The 16,601-nt window shown below is 34.8% G+C and overlaps 1 protein-coding gene across 5 annotated transcripts in view; it reads right to left on the bottom strand.

Annotated features, from left to right (window-relative positions):
- The window catches only part of LOC132199112 (myocyte-specific enhancer factor 2), an 80,628-nt gene that overhangs the window by 57,268 nt on the left and 6,759 nt on the right, over positions 1–16,601 (bottom strand). For 4 of the 5 annotated variants that reach the window (XM_059623595.1, XM_059623601.1, XM_059623602.1 and 1 more), the window contains exons 3-4: positions 12,754–12,821; positions 1,117–1,193 (exon numbers count right to left, since the gene is read on the bottom strand). The gene's annotated coding sequence lies outside the window, so the exon portion shown is untranslated. Of the gene's footprint in view, positions 1–1,116; positions 1,194–11,295; positions 11,397–12,753; positions 12,822–16,601 lie in introns of those variants that run through there. The other variant, XM_059623597.1, reaches the window with a different exon arrangement.

Below are 16,601 nucleotides of genomic sequence, written 5' to 3'. Positions count from 1 at the left end.
CGCAATATAATATTTAATTAATTAATTTTGTATTTTCTACTTTTTTAGTAGTTGCGCTTTTCAATTGTTTAAAATTTATTTTTAAACGATTCATTTAACCATAAACATTAGCCGGGGACAATTTAAAATAATCAGTGCGGACATTTTTCACTAAATTAATTGGAAGCTTTTTGCCCTCAGGAGGATTTTTTTTAACTTAAATATTACTTTTTCAATATTTAAAAATAATTGTAGCGTTAATTAATTCAAAATCCATAAAATTGTGATGATTTCCTCATAAAAATTGAAATAAATCCTTTGAAAAATCAGTTCAAGACTGCAATGTATTGAAAAAAATCATTTATCTTAAAACTCTTTGAATTTGTTGAAAAAAAAAAATTAATAACAAGAATTGTTTATCTATCCAAATTATTCCTATGTTAAAAAAAATTAACTACTTATTCTCATAAATAAACATAATATGAAATTATTTTACCTAGATTTTTATTTTTCATCGTAGCTAAATTTGCAAAAAATATATTTTCCTTTTCTTTTTTTTTAATTTTCCAAATTGCAATTTTCAAAAGTTTCCCAGACCAACGAGTTTATTTGAAATTTAATGTTTATTTTCCTTTGGCGTTTCGCAACGTCGGATCTGGCTGCGCGACGTCCCCAATATTGGGCAAGGCCGTTTTCACGAGCTCATGCACAGCTGGCCACGCGCGTTTGTGTTTGTCGGGGCGCGATCCGGAGGCTTTGAACACAAGATTTAATGCGCGACCGTGGAGGTGCGAAGGTCGAGGCAGGCACCGGCCCAAACCAAAGCAAACCCCGACAAGGTGTGTGCAAAGCATGTCCACCGGCGTGCAGGGGGTGCAATCGATATCAGCGTGACGCACACATGCAGGCGAGCTCGCCGGACGCAAGGCCACGTGAACCCGCCTAATGCCGCGGCGCGTTCGCTAACGACCAGTCCAATTTTTGTCCCGACGAAAACCCGATCTTGACGTGAAATAATTAGAATTTCCCTGTTCTCCGCTGATATCGACGAAAGAGATATGAATCCGCGCGTGCAGATCAGATTTCCGCGGGAAATTGAGTAAAAAAACAAAATGCTTCTATTTCAGAACAACTCACCTTGGTGATGTGCAGCGGGTGGTATATGTGGAGCTTCAGGTACGAGGGCTTACGCCGAACGTAAAAAGGACGGGGGTCTGCGAAAAAATAATTAAAAAAAGAATTAATTACATTCTGCTGGCGGTTTTTGGTGTCGTTTTTTTTTTTTAATAATTAATGCCTACAATGCTTAATTACATTTCGCATTTATTATGCACACACACAGGCGCTTGCACGCACCCGACATAAAATATGAAACAAGCAAACCTGAAAATTAATTATTTGTTTCACCATCAAATTTATATTTTGTTTTAATTTGATGAGTGAAAATAAGTGAAATTAAAAAATTTCTAATCTTTAAAAAAAAAATTAATTTATTTTAATTGGATGTTTAAGAAATTGTTTCTTTTAACAGATAGATTCACGTTTTGAGAGGTTCCCTGAATTACAGCACAATCTACTTACAACGTCAATAAAAGCTATTTTTGTACTTGAAAGAAGGAAAAAAGCGTATCAAGGTTGTCGACTTGCTAAAAATAAACTCATTTGGGACACTCAGGTATCTCCTTTAGATTTTTTATAAGTTACGTTTAACTTTCTCTGCTTCACGTTTTTTTTTTATGAGTAAAATCAGCAATTTACATAAAACGCGTTCTGAATGTTCCCATCATAAAATTAATTCCATCAAAATAGTAATAAAACGTCGCTTCAAATAATAGATTGAATAGATTACAGCACAGAAAATCTTCCACTCAACGGAGACGAGAAAGCCCCGTGGAGTTTATGCAACCCCCTGGTTGAAGAAGCGTCGCGGCGCAGCATCTCGCTGAAGTTTTCTTCTTCCAATGGTCTTATTGAAAAACAAGCGACAAGGGCAAAAATATTTTTCTTAAATGCAGATTCTGTCAAGCGAGACAAAACATTGTTTTTGCCAATTGTGGAGGGGGAAAACAAACTGCAGCCGCAGCATTGCTAAGTAAGAAACGCGAGAATACACGAAAGAAACGGAGTTCTATGCCGATTGTGCGCAGCCAACCTTGCAGTCGTTCCTACGACCATTGTAATTCACCAGCAGCTCGCTGTGCACAATCAGCAAATTATCTTATCTCACTTCTCGCAGCACAAACTTGAGCTTTTTATTAAATTTTGCCTCTCCATTAAGAAAACACTATAGAGAAGCATATTTAATATTATTTTCTTTTCACTTGAGTTTATTCCAAATAAAATTTACTAACAAGCGCAAAATATTTCTTTCTATAACTGTACACGAGGCATAACTCATTCAACCTCCCGGCAATGTTGTGGTCAATTGAAAATTAAAGAAAGGTAATAATGCGTTCTTCGTTGACCGCTAATATAGCAAGAAAATTCTTAGCCTGCAATATTTAACAACAAAAATTTAATGTTTCTTTTAAATTTATATTTTTTTATTATTTTAAATTCAATTTCTTATTCGTTAACTACAAGCGTCTCCTCCTGAATAAATTAAATATCCACCGGTTTTTTATTTACTTGGAAGTGGCAATTCTTAAAAAAGACCAAAACAAGCAGAAATACTGTTTACCATGACACACATTGCAAAATCAAGTGAAAAGCGTGCTTTACTTCTAAAAATACATTTGCAGTGGCTAAAAATAAGTCAAGACAGGGAATTTTTCAACGATTCACAACAAACTGGTTTTCTTCGGCGACTCGGCGAGGCCTATAAGATAATAACATTGGCGTGCAGCCTTGGTCGAAATGCAGTCAATAAAACCGCATGTCTTGAACTATCTGAAGAAGTAAAATGTAAAAAGTCACCTGACTAACCCTCACTTGCGACAAGAGCAATTTTCACGCCGTCTGCAATAGAAAGTAAAAGATCAGCCCGCATCACGAGGTATAAGTTTTTTGTTCAGCCGCGAACATGGTCCATAAAAGAACCTTGTTGCCGATTTAACTATAAGGAGAATAAAAGAACCTGTTTTTTTCTCTTCTACCTGATGCGAGAGCGAGACTGCTACCGACATAAATGCTTGCTTATCCAAATAATAGAGACGCGGCCGGTCGCTGACCTGCCTAGGACCGTCCTCAATTTTACGCTGCTCACTCTCACCCTGCAATAAATCGCCGATTTGTGACGCCATTCAGCGTTTGTTCGGGGTCACCGCACCCTCCTTTAGGAATCGCGTCCCATATAACCTCCCTTCCTGGTATACACCCCATTTAGTTTCTCGGGCGCAACAGGTTTCTCTGACAAAGGATACGGGAGAGCTTGGAAATTTTCCAAAGTCACAATTTTCTTCCTATAAGCTTGATTCGATTTAATAATTATTTGGAATTCATGGCTGTGAGTGAGAAGGAAAAAACATTAAATAAATTTATTTCGTGTGCAAAAAGGGAACCAAGCCAAACAATTATAATAATTAAACACTATTATTGTTACGAGTGTACAAATGAATAATTCAGTTTCAAATTCGCACGTGATACGACGAGCTGTTCCCCTTCAACTTTCTTTTGCACTCACGTGATGGAAGGTATCAAGGTATGCACTGCGCTTATGTACACCAGTCTACCGCAACTTGGAACCGCTAGTTTTTGGTCGAGTCAACACAGTATAATTCGATTGAAGAATTCGGCACTCTAGGAGATACAGTAAAATATTCCTAAATATTCATTTCTGAATCATTTTATGAAAAATGCTCAAAGACTTATTAACTGAAAAATTTGAACGGTATTTATGCTTAATGTACGAGAGATTCTTTTTAATATTGTAACAGACGAAATACTTATCTAACAATAATAAATCGATCGATAAAAAAACAGTTACACATTTTGCAGAATTAAAAAAAGATCAAAAAGCTTTCAGTAATTTGGGTCTGGATATTGAAACTGCCAGAGACATGCATTTTAAAATACCCATCAAGAGAGAGAATATGGTTGAAAACCGGTACGCAATTTAAGCTGGACGAATAGGGTCAAATATTTTGACACACCTATCGCATTGAAAACTCGATTTTCGTCGTGAGAGCCCTGCTTGATCAATGGTAGTCTGATAGTCTGAGAAACCTGCAAAACGTGTGGAATAAACGTAAAAAATTGTGCAAAAGGTGGCTGAGATCTTAAATCCGGTTCTTTTAAAGAAAATTCCTAACTGAAAAGGGATTAATTTAAATTGCTTGGAGAGTTTCAAATGAAGGTGTAAATTAAAATGAAGTAACATTAATTTTCTGTTTTTTTTTTCGTCACCCACGAGTACCGTCGGAGTCAATTTCCATTTGATTGAACATGCAGGCGTATATTATATTGCGTATGCATCACAGGGGATGATCTCCAGGCGAGCAAATTATAATTATTTCCTCTGCGGCCGAGAGCTCAGCCAACCAGCTCGCTTTTCGTGATTTCGACACGCGCGCTCTGTTGATCTCAGCTGCATCTCGTTAAATTACCTCCCCCGCGCAATGCCGTTCCACGCGGACGCGACCCCCAGCCACCCACTCGCGACGGAGGCACGGCACCATGTCTGAGATCTTCACCGAGAGACAAAGAGTTAATTGCGCCACGGTAGTAAATGATACCAATTGGATGCGAAACCAAAGCTGCCGAGATGCGGAAAATCGAGTTGCGATTATATTTAATTACTGATGATCACACGTGCAAATCGTCTTCCTGGCTGATTAGCAATTTTTTAGCCAACAGCGAGATTGATTTTTTTAATTTAAAATATTTGATATTTTTTATCTTAATATATTTTATTTGATTACCAAATTCTTGACAATTTGAAATTCCAAATTAATTGTACAGACTTCTATAGTTTTAATTTGTGTATTAATAATTGCTTATTGATTTATTTTAATTTTCATTTAAACCAACAACAGGCCTATCTATCCTACAAATTCATTATTAAATGACATTGATTTATAATGTGACCAGTGTGTAAGATTTATAAATCTTGGAAATATATATAATATTGTTTACAGAGATGTACAGTTTGTGAAAATCAGATCTGGTGCTTTTATAAAAACAAATAAAAATAAGAATATAATAATTATTATAATAAAAATAAAACATTCCATCTAAATCTAAAAAATTTTAAATTTTATAAGGTTGCTTTTTATACTTATTATAATTTATAATCAATAATCTACACATGTTTCATTAATTTTAATGTCAGCAATCGAAAGAATTGAATTTAAAATTTTTTGCATTACAAAAATTATCCAATTGCGTTAAATATTCCTGCGTATATCCTTAAGCAACTTGGTTTCACCAAAGCATTATTCAGGAAAAAACATCAATCGCTACTTTTAAAGTTGCTTTAAATTTTCAATGCCGCGAAAATTAATAATCGTCGCACTGGTCGCAAGAAAATCTTCAGCACTAAAACATTTTTCATGCTGGTCAATTTAAAGGGTCCAACTTTAAATGAAATTTTAAAATTTCCCATAGCAAGAATTTAATAAAATTACAATATTTTAAACGAGACTCTTAGCAAAACTCGGAGATTTCATTCCACAGGAACAGTATGGGTTCATGCCGGGTAAGAGCACAATTGATCCAATAAAACATTTTCAAACTTTAATATCCACAAATATGGGAGAGAAAAATTATAAAAAGTATGCCCTTTTTATTGATTTAAAATCAGCATTCGACCTGACTAATAGAAAATTATTTTTGCATAAATTAATTAATAAAAATATCCTTTCAAAAAATGAGCTTTTGTTGCTCTCAGAGTTTTTAGAAAAAGACTTTATTCAGCTAGACGATGGAGTTTCTTTATCGGAATTTTTTGTCCAATCAAATGGTTTTAAACAAGGAATGAATTCTAGTCCAATCTGCTTCAATATTTATATTCATGACATAATTAAAATATTCGAGGGGATTGAAGGAGTAGAATTTTTGTTCTTTGCGGATGACATGGTTTTTATAAGCGATAGCTGTAAAAAATTGGAAAAAGCTTTAGAAAATTTTTTGATTTATTGCTCTGAAAATAGTTTAAAAATAAATGTATCCAAAACAAAAGTTTTGAAATTTACAAATAAAGGAAAAGGGCCAAAAGGAAAATTAGATAATATAATGTGTGAAAGAAAAGAAATTGAATTTGTATCCAGTTTCTCATATCTAGGTGTCACTTTTCAGAAAAGTGGCACATCCTTTTCAAAACATGTAACAGAAAGATGTAAAAAGTCACTCGCAGCTATGCATTATGGTGGGAACTTGAGGAATCTATCCCTTGAGTGTGCTAAATCTCTATTTTTCCTTAAATTTGCGCCCATGGCTATATATGGCGTGGAAGCAATTTGGCCGCATTTAAAAATGTGTGACTTAGTCACTTATGAAAATTTAATGACCAGATATTTCAAAAAAGTTTTAGGAGTAAGCAAATTTTCTAGAAGCTCATACTTGTATCTTTTGATTGATGATGAAGAGCCTTTTGTAACAAAAATTAAGAATACATTTAATTTAAGTGATACCAGAGCTTATGATGAGTTTCTAACACATATTCGGGTGAGAAAAGAAAGAGATTTTAACGATGAAATATACCAAACACCAGCAATGTTAAATAATAATTGGAAAAAGCCTCTGTTTAAAAACAGACATGTTCAAACCCGGTTTGCAATGCACGGATTCCATCATTGTATTTGTAAAGATAAAACTTTCCATACTGCGAGAGCAAATTGTGTATGTAAACTTTGTGATGAAAAGGAGATTTCCCAGTATCACCTCCTTAATTGTTCTAAAAGAGTAAAATCTCTAACCGAATATGCTACACAAGATAAAGATAAAACTTAAATGATAATTATAATTAAATTTAGATTTATTATTGATTTCGACCAGCAATTCATGACGTTGTACACATTTGTGTTTAATAAAGACAATAATAATAATAATTTTAAAATGTTGTTGTAAGGACGCCCGGTTTGCGACTTTTTGCTCAGCACTTTGTCTCAGTCAGGGTGGCTAATGGTCAAGTGCCCGGAGCTATTCGTAATATATTTATAAAAAAAAATCTGCGGCAAACGATGACCAGCTTAACCACCTTGAAAAATCCTGCTCGGCCAGAGTGAATCTCTGCTTTATCAAAAAACACATATTTTATATTTCCTGGTTCGAAAGTTTTCCCTTTAGCAACATGTACGCCTGCACCAGCAAGTGATCCACATACAAGTCAAGGTTTTTATGTGTATTTTTCAGAGAGAATAAAGAGAGCGCGCAAAGGCAAGGTGGCTCGGAGATGCAGCCTGCGTGCAGCTGGAGTTGTTATCGTCAAAACAGGCGGCATGCAGCACGAGCCCAAAAGATGCGAAAGGGGTGCCTGCTCAGCTAGGCTGATGGATGCGCGGCGCGTGGCCCCCTAAAACGACACCCCAGCTACTGCAAAGCGACGCCGCAGCTGCGCTTTTAATGCATTTCATGTAAATCACAGAACGCACGAGCATTCAGATCGACTCAATTTCGGCACCTTGTCTGCATGTGTCCCTTTAAATTTCAGAGTGGAAAGGGGCGAATTTCCAGACAACACGTCTGTTTCCAATATTCGGAGGAGAAAATGAAAGCGGAGCGAACGAATTTTTATTTTATAAGACGAAATGTTTAGGCATAAAAATAATGCCCAGTGTGAAGATTCATGAGTCGTGATTGTGAAAACTAGTTTAATCGAGCGCAGATTAAGGATATATTAAAATATCCAATCCTTATTTGGCAATTTGCTTATGCTAATTAACCGGTCCTTTCTTCGACCGGAAATCCAAGATTTTAAAAAAGAGAGAGTCCGCCAAAATTAATTTTATTGTCATATTTTTTCAATTATATTATAGTCAAAGGGACTCGGTCGACTTTTCTGTATATTTATTTTGACACAGAAGTTTTACACTTAACGGGTGTTTCTCAATCACGTCAAACAAGATTTAAGCACTTTGAAGTGCACCGAAAGTTATTAATGCGTATTTAGAAACTTTCTTCATTGCCGACAAATGACCAAGCTGCCTAGTTTGCAGATAAAAATGTCAACAGGATAAATAAAATGTTTATTTTGGCATTCGTAATGCAAATTAAACGAGTTTTATCTTACTCGGTGGACACTGAGATGGTTGGAAAAGGTGTCCACCGGTACACATATGATTGAAGCCATTAATACACTTGAAGTACTTGCATTTGGCACATGTCTTCTGGAAGTAATCAATCACAAGATCTTTATCAATTCAAAGCGGCGTTCAAATGACCTGATTTTTCCGTGAAATTTCGTCTGCATAAATTGCGTAAAATTCTGCTAAAAATAAAATATCAGGGCCATCAATGTTGAATGTAGTGCACAAGGCACGCGTGTCTCACCCCAAGTCCCATTACAAATGGCATTTTACATTGTGTAGTTCATGCGCGCCCATGCACCTGTCCCACAGCTGCAAATCATTCAAAGCCTCAATGGAGACATCAGAGGCAAACAATAACAAGTCCGCTGATGCATCCTTTCCATTTCTATTCAGAATCAAGAGCAACGCACGACGGAACTTTAATGAAACAAATTGTAATAAAAATAAAATTCATCCATTTTGATATTAGTTTCCAATAGTTATACAATATTTTAAAAGTATAGTTTATATAATGTTTCAATGTTTGGAGTTTTGTCAAAGACCAAAATTTAAGATGCAAAATATTTTACATGTAATAATTTAAGCTTAAAATTTGTTTTTAAATATTCATTTGCAAATAGAGTTATGTAATAATTTGTAATTATAATAAAAAATATTGAACTGAATTCGCAGCGTATTTTTCTATGAAAAAAATCTTTCACTCAAAAACCCATCGAGGAAAAGCAGACATCATAAATCAAGTTTGCAAAATTAATTGCAAATTCTGTATTATTCTTAATGAAAAAAGTGGTCCTGCTTAAATATAATTATATTGGACTGGTTATTTAAATTATTATTCGACAAGAATCATTAAGATTGTAAATTAGCCGCACAATGTCGAAAGCTTCTGTATACAGCTTTTCTCATTATAAATAAATGCAAAGAACGTCGGATAACTGAATAAATTATTTGCCCTGAGGCAAGAAATTTTAACGAATTTATGTGCGCAGAGAAAGGAAATCAGGCAACCGGCGACACAAGCACATTATTTAGGCAAAGTGTGTGCTTGGGCGTCAAAGACCCGCAGGCATAATGTACACACGCGCGCCTCTCAGCAATGCGTTGAAATTTCCTTTAATTGATAACCACTTCCGTGTCACCCTCCTATGTGCTTCCTCAAAATTTCATATAAATTGCTTTGTCAACCTACAACGAGGCAATGTTCAGGCAGTCGCCGCACACTAATTTGACTATACGGCGACTGAAGAAAGGGCCGCTCGTGGAAATTGCTGTCTGTATTTTTTTTAATACCGTTTTCACACGCTGCAGTTTTTATCACATTGAAAAATTTGATAGAAAAAGTAAAAAATCTTCAGTTAAAATCGTGGGATAAAACCCTTCTAATTATGAAAGAAATTATTTTTCTGGTAAATGCTTACATTGGATAAGATCAAGCGTGTCTCCTTTTGGGCTTTGATAATCAGATTATCACAAAAAACACGACATTAAAAATAAAATACTAATAAATTAGGATTTTGTATTAAATGCTTTAAATCTCCTCCTTGAAAATTGTAAGTTAAAAATATTACAAATTTAATCTCTTAATTGAATCATATAAACATCTTTAAAAAATAAAAGTTTAATTCAATAATATTTTTTTTTTAATTGTAAAAATGATTGGTGCTTACCTTTGGAGGAATTATTTGTAGAATTTAAATTTTGCACATTTGACCAGGTCAAAACATCTCTGGCTGTTGAGAATAAAACAGTGAACTAAATTGTAGCTCCCGCAAGACTTATATAAATTTCGCCCAACCATTTCCCCTTCTGCAGGTCAATAGTTTTTTGTCTGAGGGGAGGGTATAGTTGCCGTTTTTGCAGGACAAGTGGACCCTTTCCGGTGGCCAGTCTGGGTGTTTTTGAAAGTGCGAGTGTGTAACATGAAATAAATTATCTTTGACACATATCTATATAATTCATATTAATTTTGACTTTCATTAATCAAAGTATACATGAGGGCATTTATCAAAAAGCTACTGGTTTGTCAATACAAGAAAAAAATGGGCACTCAACGGTAAATGTGAAGAAGAAAACTGCTTACTTATAGCATAAACGATACATATCGCAGCTGGACAATGTCATATTCAACGTTTGTCAAATAAATGACCACATTTCAAAATTTAATCTCGTAAACTTTCATCTCACAAAAAATCAGCCAAAGCATCACTTACGTGCGTATTACGCATGCAATTAAATATGAAACTACGTGAAAAAAGTTGAAAAACTAGGGGATTTGGTTTGGGCAGTTGTCATTCAGAGCAATTTGCTTTCTCACGCTCCAGAAGAGCTTTAAATTAATCAACTTTTCGTTTGACTGCTTATGGTGGACATAATAACCGAAAAGGCATTAAACGTTACAAAAACGTCAATTAGTCTTGACAATCAGCTTCCTTTTGAAATGCCTTCCCTGAAATCTCGCACACATGCGCGCTCAAAATCATATATAACAGGTTTTAATTAAACCTCTTTTGACGCAGATTGGGTGCAGCCTTACAAAGATTATTCATTTGGGCATTGCCGAATGCCTTGTTCAATTGAACAGACTGACAGTAATGATCAAGGTAAATTATGGTGTAATTATCTCGAGATTACACAATTTTGCACTAATCCGTGGATTCCTGATTGTAATTATTTTTATTTTGCTAAGTAATAAAATTGAATTACAATAAATAAAGAAAAGCTTTTCATAAACAAGTTTTTAAGTTATATTGGTAATTATGAAAACTTGAAAATTTTAGCATTTGTTTTCATTTTAAGTCTTTAACTTATTTCAAGATTTAAAAAATTGCTGAAAATTGATATTTTTTTCTCCTGCGTTTTGTATAAGGAATTTAATTTTTATTCAAACAAAATGTTACATTTAGAACTCAATTAAAAGAGTTTGAAGAATTCACTAGTTAATTATTAACATTATTTAAATACTATTCAGCTCATTGTTTTCTAGTTTTTTTTTTTTTTAATTTTTACGTCTTGAGGCAAATTTTTAATTCTAAAAAAAGAGTTTACTTTGATTTGCTCTATTTGTATAACAAAATGCGTGTGAATTTTTCTATATACCGCAAGGTTAAATGCGAATCTTGTGAAAACTCACCTGGGCAGGTCTACTCTAGCGGTTCCATGCCGTCCAAGCAACCTATCACAACCTGACACACTTGAGGACTGGCCGGCCGGCGAGGTTTGCTGCTCGCGCGCGAATGAGACTCGCCCAGCCTTGCGAGCAGCGCCAGGTACAAAAAGTTCGCTTGTGCCTGGCCTGCCTACCACCCTGGCGACGCGGCGGGGGAATTTAGGTCGATCGTCGTCGCTCGCCGCCACAAATGCACGCGCACACGCAGGCAGCAGGGTAAATGACCCTGTTGTTGCTGCAGGCGACGCACCTTCCACCCCCACTGACCCGGCAGATGATGACGATTCAATACAAAAATATTTTCCCTGCCAGGGGCGAACCGCAAATGAGAATGCATAGGGCTGGCTATTTTTAGACACATCGAAACGCACCGAGTCGAACATGCTGCGAAGGGGCGCCGCTATTAATCGGTCGTGATTGATCGCCGAATTTGGAAAGCGATCGAAAAGTCTTGGCCTTTCGTTTGTTTTCCAGAAAATGTCCGTGTTAAAAATCCTAATTACCTTGATTTGTCGGTGAAATCTTTGAATTATTCTTAGTTTAAAAAAAAATTTAAACAAAAACCTTCAGTAAATTTACTGATAATAAACCAATTAAACCAATAATTTATGCTTTTTAATATTATAATCAAAATCGATGGGCAAAAATACATGTTTAGACAGCATTATTTGACGAAAGTCTGTCTTGAAATTTCCCAATTCAATTCATTTGACAAATAATATAAAAAGGGCTGGCCAAATAATGTCCATTTTTTTAATTCAAATTGTTATGCTCAATAATAAAATATATGAAATAATTTTTTAAATGCAGAAATATTAAAAATATAAATTTATTAATATTATTTTTATATATAGTTACACAAATTATATTAAAAGTTGAATAATTGGTTATTTCCTCTTAAAATTTTTAAGACAAAATTAAAATTATTTTAATAACGATCAAATTATAAATATCAATCCCTGCACGTGAAATTTAAAGTATTTACTGGTATAATAATTACTGTAATTGCACACAAAATAAATTATTATTTTGCGAGTAGGTGCCATGGCTTGTTTACTACACGTGGATAACAAATACATCACGTTGTTGTGGTTTGATATTATCAAACAAGCCTTTTCAATTACGCACTGCGATTTCTCAAGCACAGCGTGAACTTCGGCGAGGGAGAAGATAAGGTACTCTTAAGGTTTTCGCGGAGGCACGGCACCTTGGCTCGTCCAATTTACACGTTGAAAACGTAATTTCGTAATACCATGGCTTTTTAGCTCAATTAGACAATTTATCAGTTTTCATTTCTATGCTTTGAGAATAGTTTTGTTATTCAGAGAAAGTAAATTGCAATAATTATTAAAATAACATTTTTATAATATTATTTTATAATTAAGTATATAAGCAATACAATAAGTTTAACAAATAACTCACCGTAGAAGTAGACACCAGACTAAAGTTCTTCATCACAGAGGTCTTCATGGTCGAACGCGGGAGAAATTCTGCAAAAACACGTGTAACGATTTTCTATTAATTTAAATATTCACGACAATACTTTGGACATTCACTGATGTGGGTGTAAAAATTGGAAAAGTGACCATAAAAGTGGTGCTCATAAAATTTATTGACTTTAAAAAACATGTTTTGTTCTCCAAAATCTTATATATGCATTTCATTGGCTTCAAATGCTGAAAAAACACCATCAGATTTTTATACAGGATAAAATATAAAAAAAAACAGTAAACCAAATGCCATTAAAGATGTGTACGCCAACTTTACTGTTATCGCAGAGATTTAGAAACATAAACGAGTTCATTGAAGCAGAGAATTTATATAGTGACACTTTGATGTATCTGATAGTTTTTGTTTATCATGTGCGTGTACTTGCGATTTATCTTTTTATTTTTAGGAACCTCTTTTTAGTGCCTGTTTCAATAAAAAGTTTCTATACAATACTACTTTTTAATCTAAAGCATGTCATTTGCAAAATATATTGGAGGGTTTTTTTATATTCAAAGAGCCAATGTCAAATCGATAACATATGAAAAGAATTTTAAAGATAAGTATGAGGTGAAATTATCATCAGACGGTCTTATCATTTTCATAAATCAGTCAAGTTTATAGTTGTGCAAATTCACTGATATGTTTGCTCAACAATTTTGCTTCTGTTGATTAAGATAAAATTATACATTTCAAATGCACTATAATTTGAAGAAATGAATTTTGTTTGACTAGCAATCAGCACCATGGATTTATTTTTAAATTATCGATTGTGAAAATAAAGCTGTATGGTGAACCAAAATTTTTATTTAAATGTAATTTGTTTTACAAAATATATTAGTTTAACTAACTTTACTGAGATTTTAATAACAAAAAGAAGCCTTTTTCAAAAATAAACTAAAACTTCAAACATTAATTAATTCCTAATAATTACAATAGTAGCATTATTTTTTAATATTCCTAAATATCCATATAAAATATTCCTAAAGTCCATATAAGAATTTACTATTATTATTATTTTAATTAATAAAATATTCTAAGAAAATTGCGGATATAGGCACAAATTGAAAATTATTCTATTGCAGACTCACAAAATTTTGCATAAAAATAGCCCAGATTATAATTTTTTTTTTTTTGTCAGGCCAAGACATGAATGATTTTGTTAAAACAATGTATGATGTCAATTTACTTATTGGACGCTGCGCAAGAGTGCTCCGAATGAAATTTCTAGTTTAATTCATTTGTTATAAGCATGGAAGTTCCAGAAAACTCCTTCCAAATTCAATGTTATAGTTTTTGGAATGCAAGCCTGTGCCTAAAAGAAAATTTAGAAATTTTCTAATCAACGCTGAAAAATCAAATTATTAAAATCAATTTTTAATTTTCGCTTCTCTCTCATTTAATTTTTTATTTCTTGAATCACACGAATCCAATAAAATTTCATTTGCGCAACTGAAATTAAAAAAAATGACACAAAATGTAAGGTTTCACCCAATTTATTTTGGGTCGCAATCCACCGAAAATGAACTGGTCTCATTATCGAACAAAACGCAAAAAAAAGAGAGCTGGTCGGCCTCGGCGCTTATTGAAACCATTAGTTTCAACCCGTGCGGTCGCCGAGTCAAAAGTACATTACACAAAACGCGGCCGGCCGAGCATTTATATGTTATATTATTCCACCGGGTTACGTCAAAGGCGTGCTTGGTCCATTGCTAATGCCAGGGGGTGTTGTTGTGCAAGAGGAAGCCCCTCAACGGGGGCGAAAGAGGTGCAACAAACCTTTCGAAAGTTAGTTAGCCGGACACGCGGGGTTGCTTGCGTGAAGCCGCGGCCGGCTCGATACAATCAAGGTTGAGCCGCGCGTCCACTTATCAAACTCGCATCGCCGCTGCCATAGAGAGATGGTTCGCGTGCCGCCGCGGCAACAAATGCAGCACCGCCGGTTGCATACATTTGGCCAAGGATTTTTATTAACGGATTTCGTCAGCAGGGTTGAAATTTATGCATGTATTCATGAGACGGAATCGCCGCTGTTTGATGGAAATTGACGATGATGGATTTCTCTCACAATCAGCTCCGCCTTTCGTTTCTCTGTGGTCAAGTCAAATTGGCGTGAATGGCGGAAATGCGAGCACTTTGCACCATTTGTTAATATTATACCGGGTTCATGTTAAAAGGACATCAGATCTATTAGGGATGTTAATAAAAAATGAATATTTGGCAGGTCTATTGTTTTTACAAATATCTTTACTGAAAATTGCATTGTTATGTAAAAAAAGTTAACCAAAAGGAAATTTATATATTATTGCAAAATTGAGTTCAGGCGTCACATTACGAATTTTTAAGTGTCAAATTGTAAATTTACAAGCATTTTATTTTCATCAATGGTAAATTTATGCACTTTCTTTCTTTAAGTTAAATATCTTGTTAAGTTAAATCATTTCATTCAGCCCACATTTTTATGTCACAAACATATCTGCAATCATGATCGTAATTCTTATAACTAAAGAATGGAATGTTTCAGGATCAGGCTATTCTTTTTGCAATTTCAATACTATATAAAAAAAATAATAAAATAAATCTAAAAGAAACATTTAATTGTCAGCAAATTTTCGAGTTTTGAACACTAAACTTCTTTAGCATTTATAAAATAAAAATTTAACTAGGGTATGATTCTTCCTTGATCTGCAGTATTGACGTGTTTCACAAATTATAGAACCCGAAGCGGTGATTAAAGCTCGGCATTTAATTGACACAAAAAAATAAGTTATATTAAAATCAATAGCCTTGGTCACCTATGGAGTGCAATTAGACTTTCCAAATTTCGGATAAATCCGCAGAAATTATGCAAAAAGGATATCGTGGAAAGAGATTAACACTTTTTTAAGTGGCGAATTTCAACTTTCTCCCTCATTAAATTAAGTCAATAAAATGTCCTTTTCAGCATAAAATTCGCATGTGAATTGCCAAAAGCTTTGACGTCATACAAAGGTGAGTGGCGCGACAAGGAGTACGTGCACGAAATTTCTCGTTTGCGCCGGGGATTTAGGAAGGCTGCGATCGGATAACAGCATATAATGCGCTCAATTAAAAATGTGTCGCGCCGCCAGAATCGAAAAGCAATAAAAATCTAAGTGTGCAATCTCTCTGCCTGCGTTGAACTGTGCCTTGCGAGCACTTCCTTAGCATTTAAAACTCCTGCTGTTTCGATATCCAACTGATTTCAATAATAAACATGACCACGCACGACAGCGAAAACTAGTCTCTTAAAAATTATTCCGTTTTCGCTACGATTTCACAAAATGCGTTGGATAAAGAAAGGAGTGCCGCGTTGTAGTTTTGTTAGTGGTCAGCGAGGTCTCTTTCTTTCAACCGAAAACTTGAACCTAAATGGCCCGTGGCCAGTTTTCCGCTAATCGGGCAGTTCGCATTCTTTGCGTCGCTCTGCACGATCCAAACCAGAAAATTTGTTCCAGACTGCCAGTCGCATTGTCTCGCGCAAAACATTAAGAAAAACGAATTTCGCTCTCCCACCCGCGAATATAAGGATAAGCATTTATAATGTATGTAATTTTTCATGACGTCATTTGCTGTGCACTCCGCGCCTCCGAAGGTGAGCTCATCTGTACAGCATCACGGAGTATCTCATCATCAACGCTGGCTGGCCTGTTGCCCACCACTTTACGTAATGTGTGTATAAGCTCGGATCATGAGAGAAGATATTCCACTCCGTTGTGGTTGAGGGAAAATGCCGAGTTGCAACGCAATTTGTTATATTATTT

The sequence above is a fragment of the Neocloeon triangulifer genome, unplaced genomic scaffold (assembly GCF_031216515.1).
Source record: "Neocloeon triangulifer isolate White Clay Creek 2 clone unplaced genomic scaffold, ASM3121651v1 ptg000013l, whole genome shotgun sequence".
NCBI classification, from domain to species: Eukaryota; Metazoa; Arthropoda; class Insecta; order Ephemeroptera; family Baetidae; genus Neocloeon; species Neocloeon triangulifer.
Note: the sequence above shows the minus strand (reverse complement) of the source record. Positions and strands in the feature narration are given on the sequence as shown.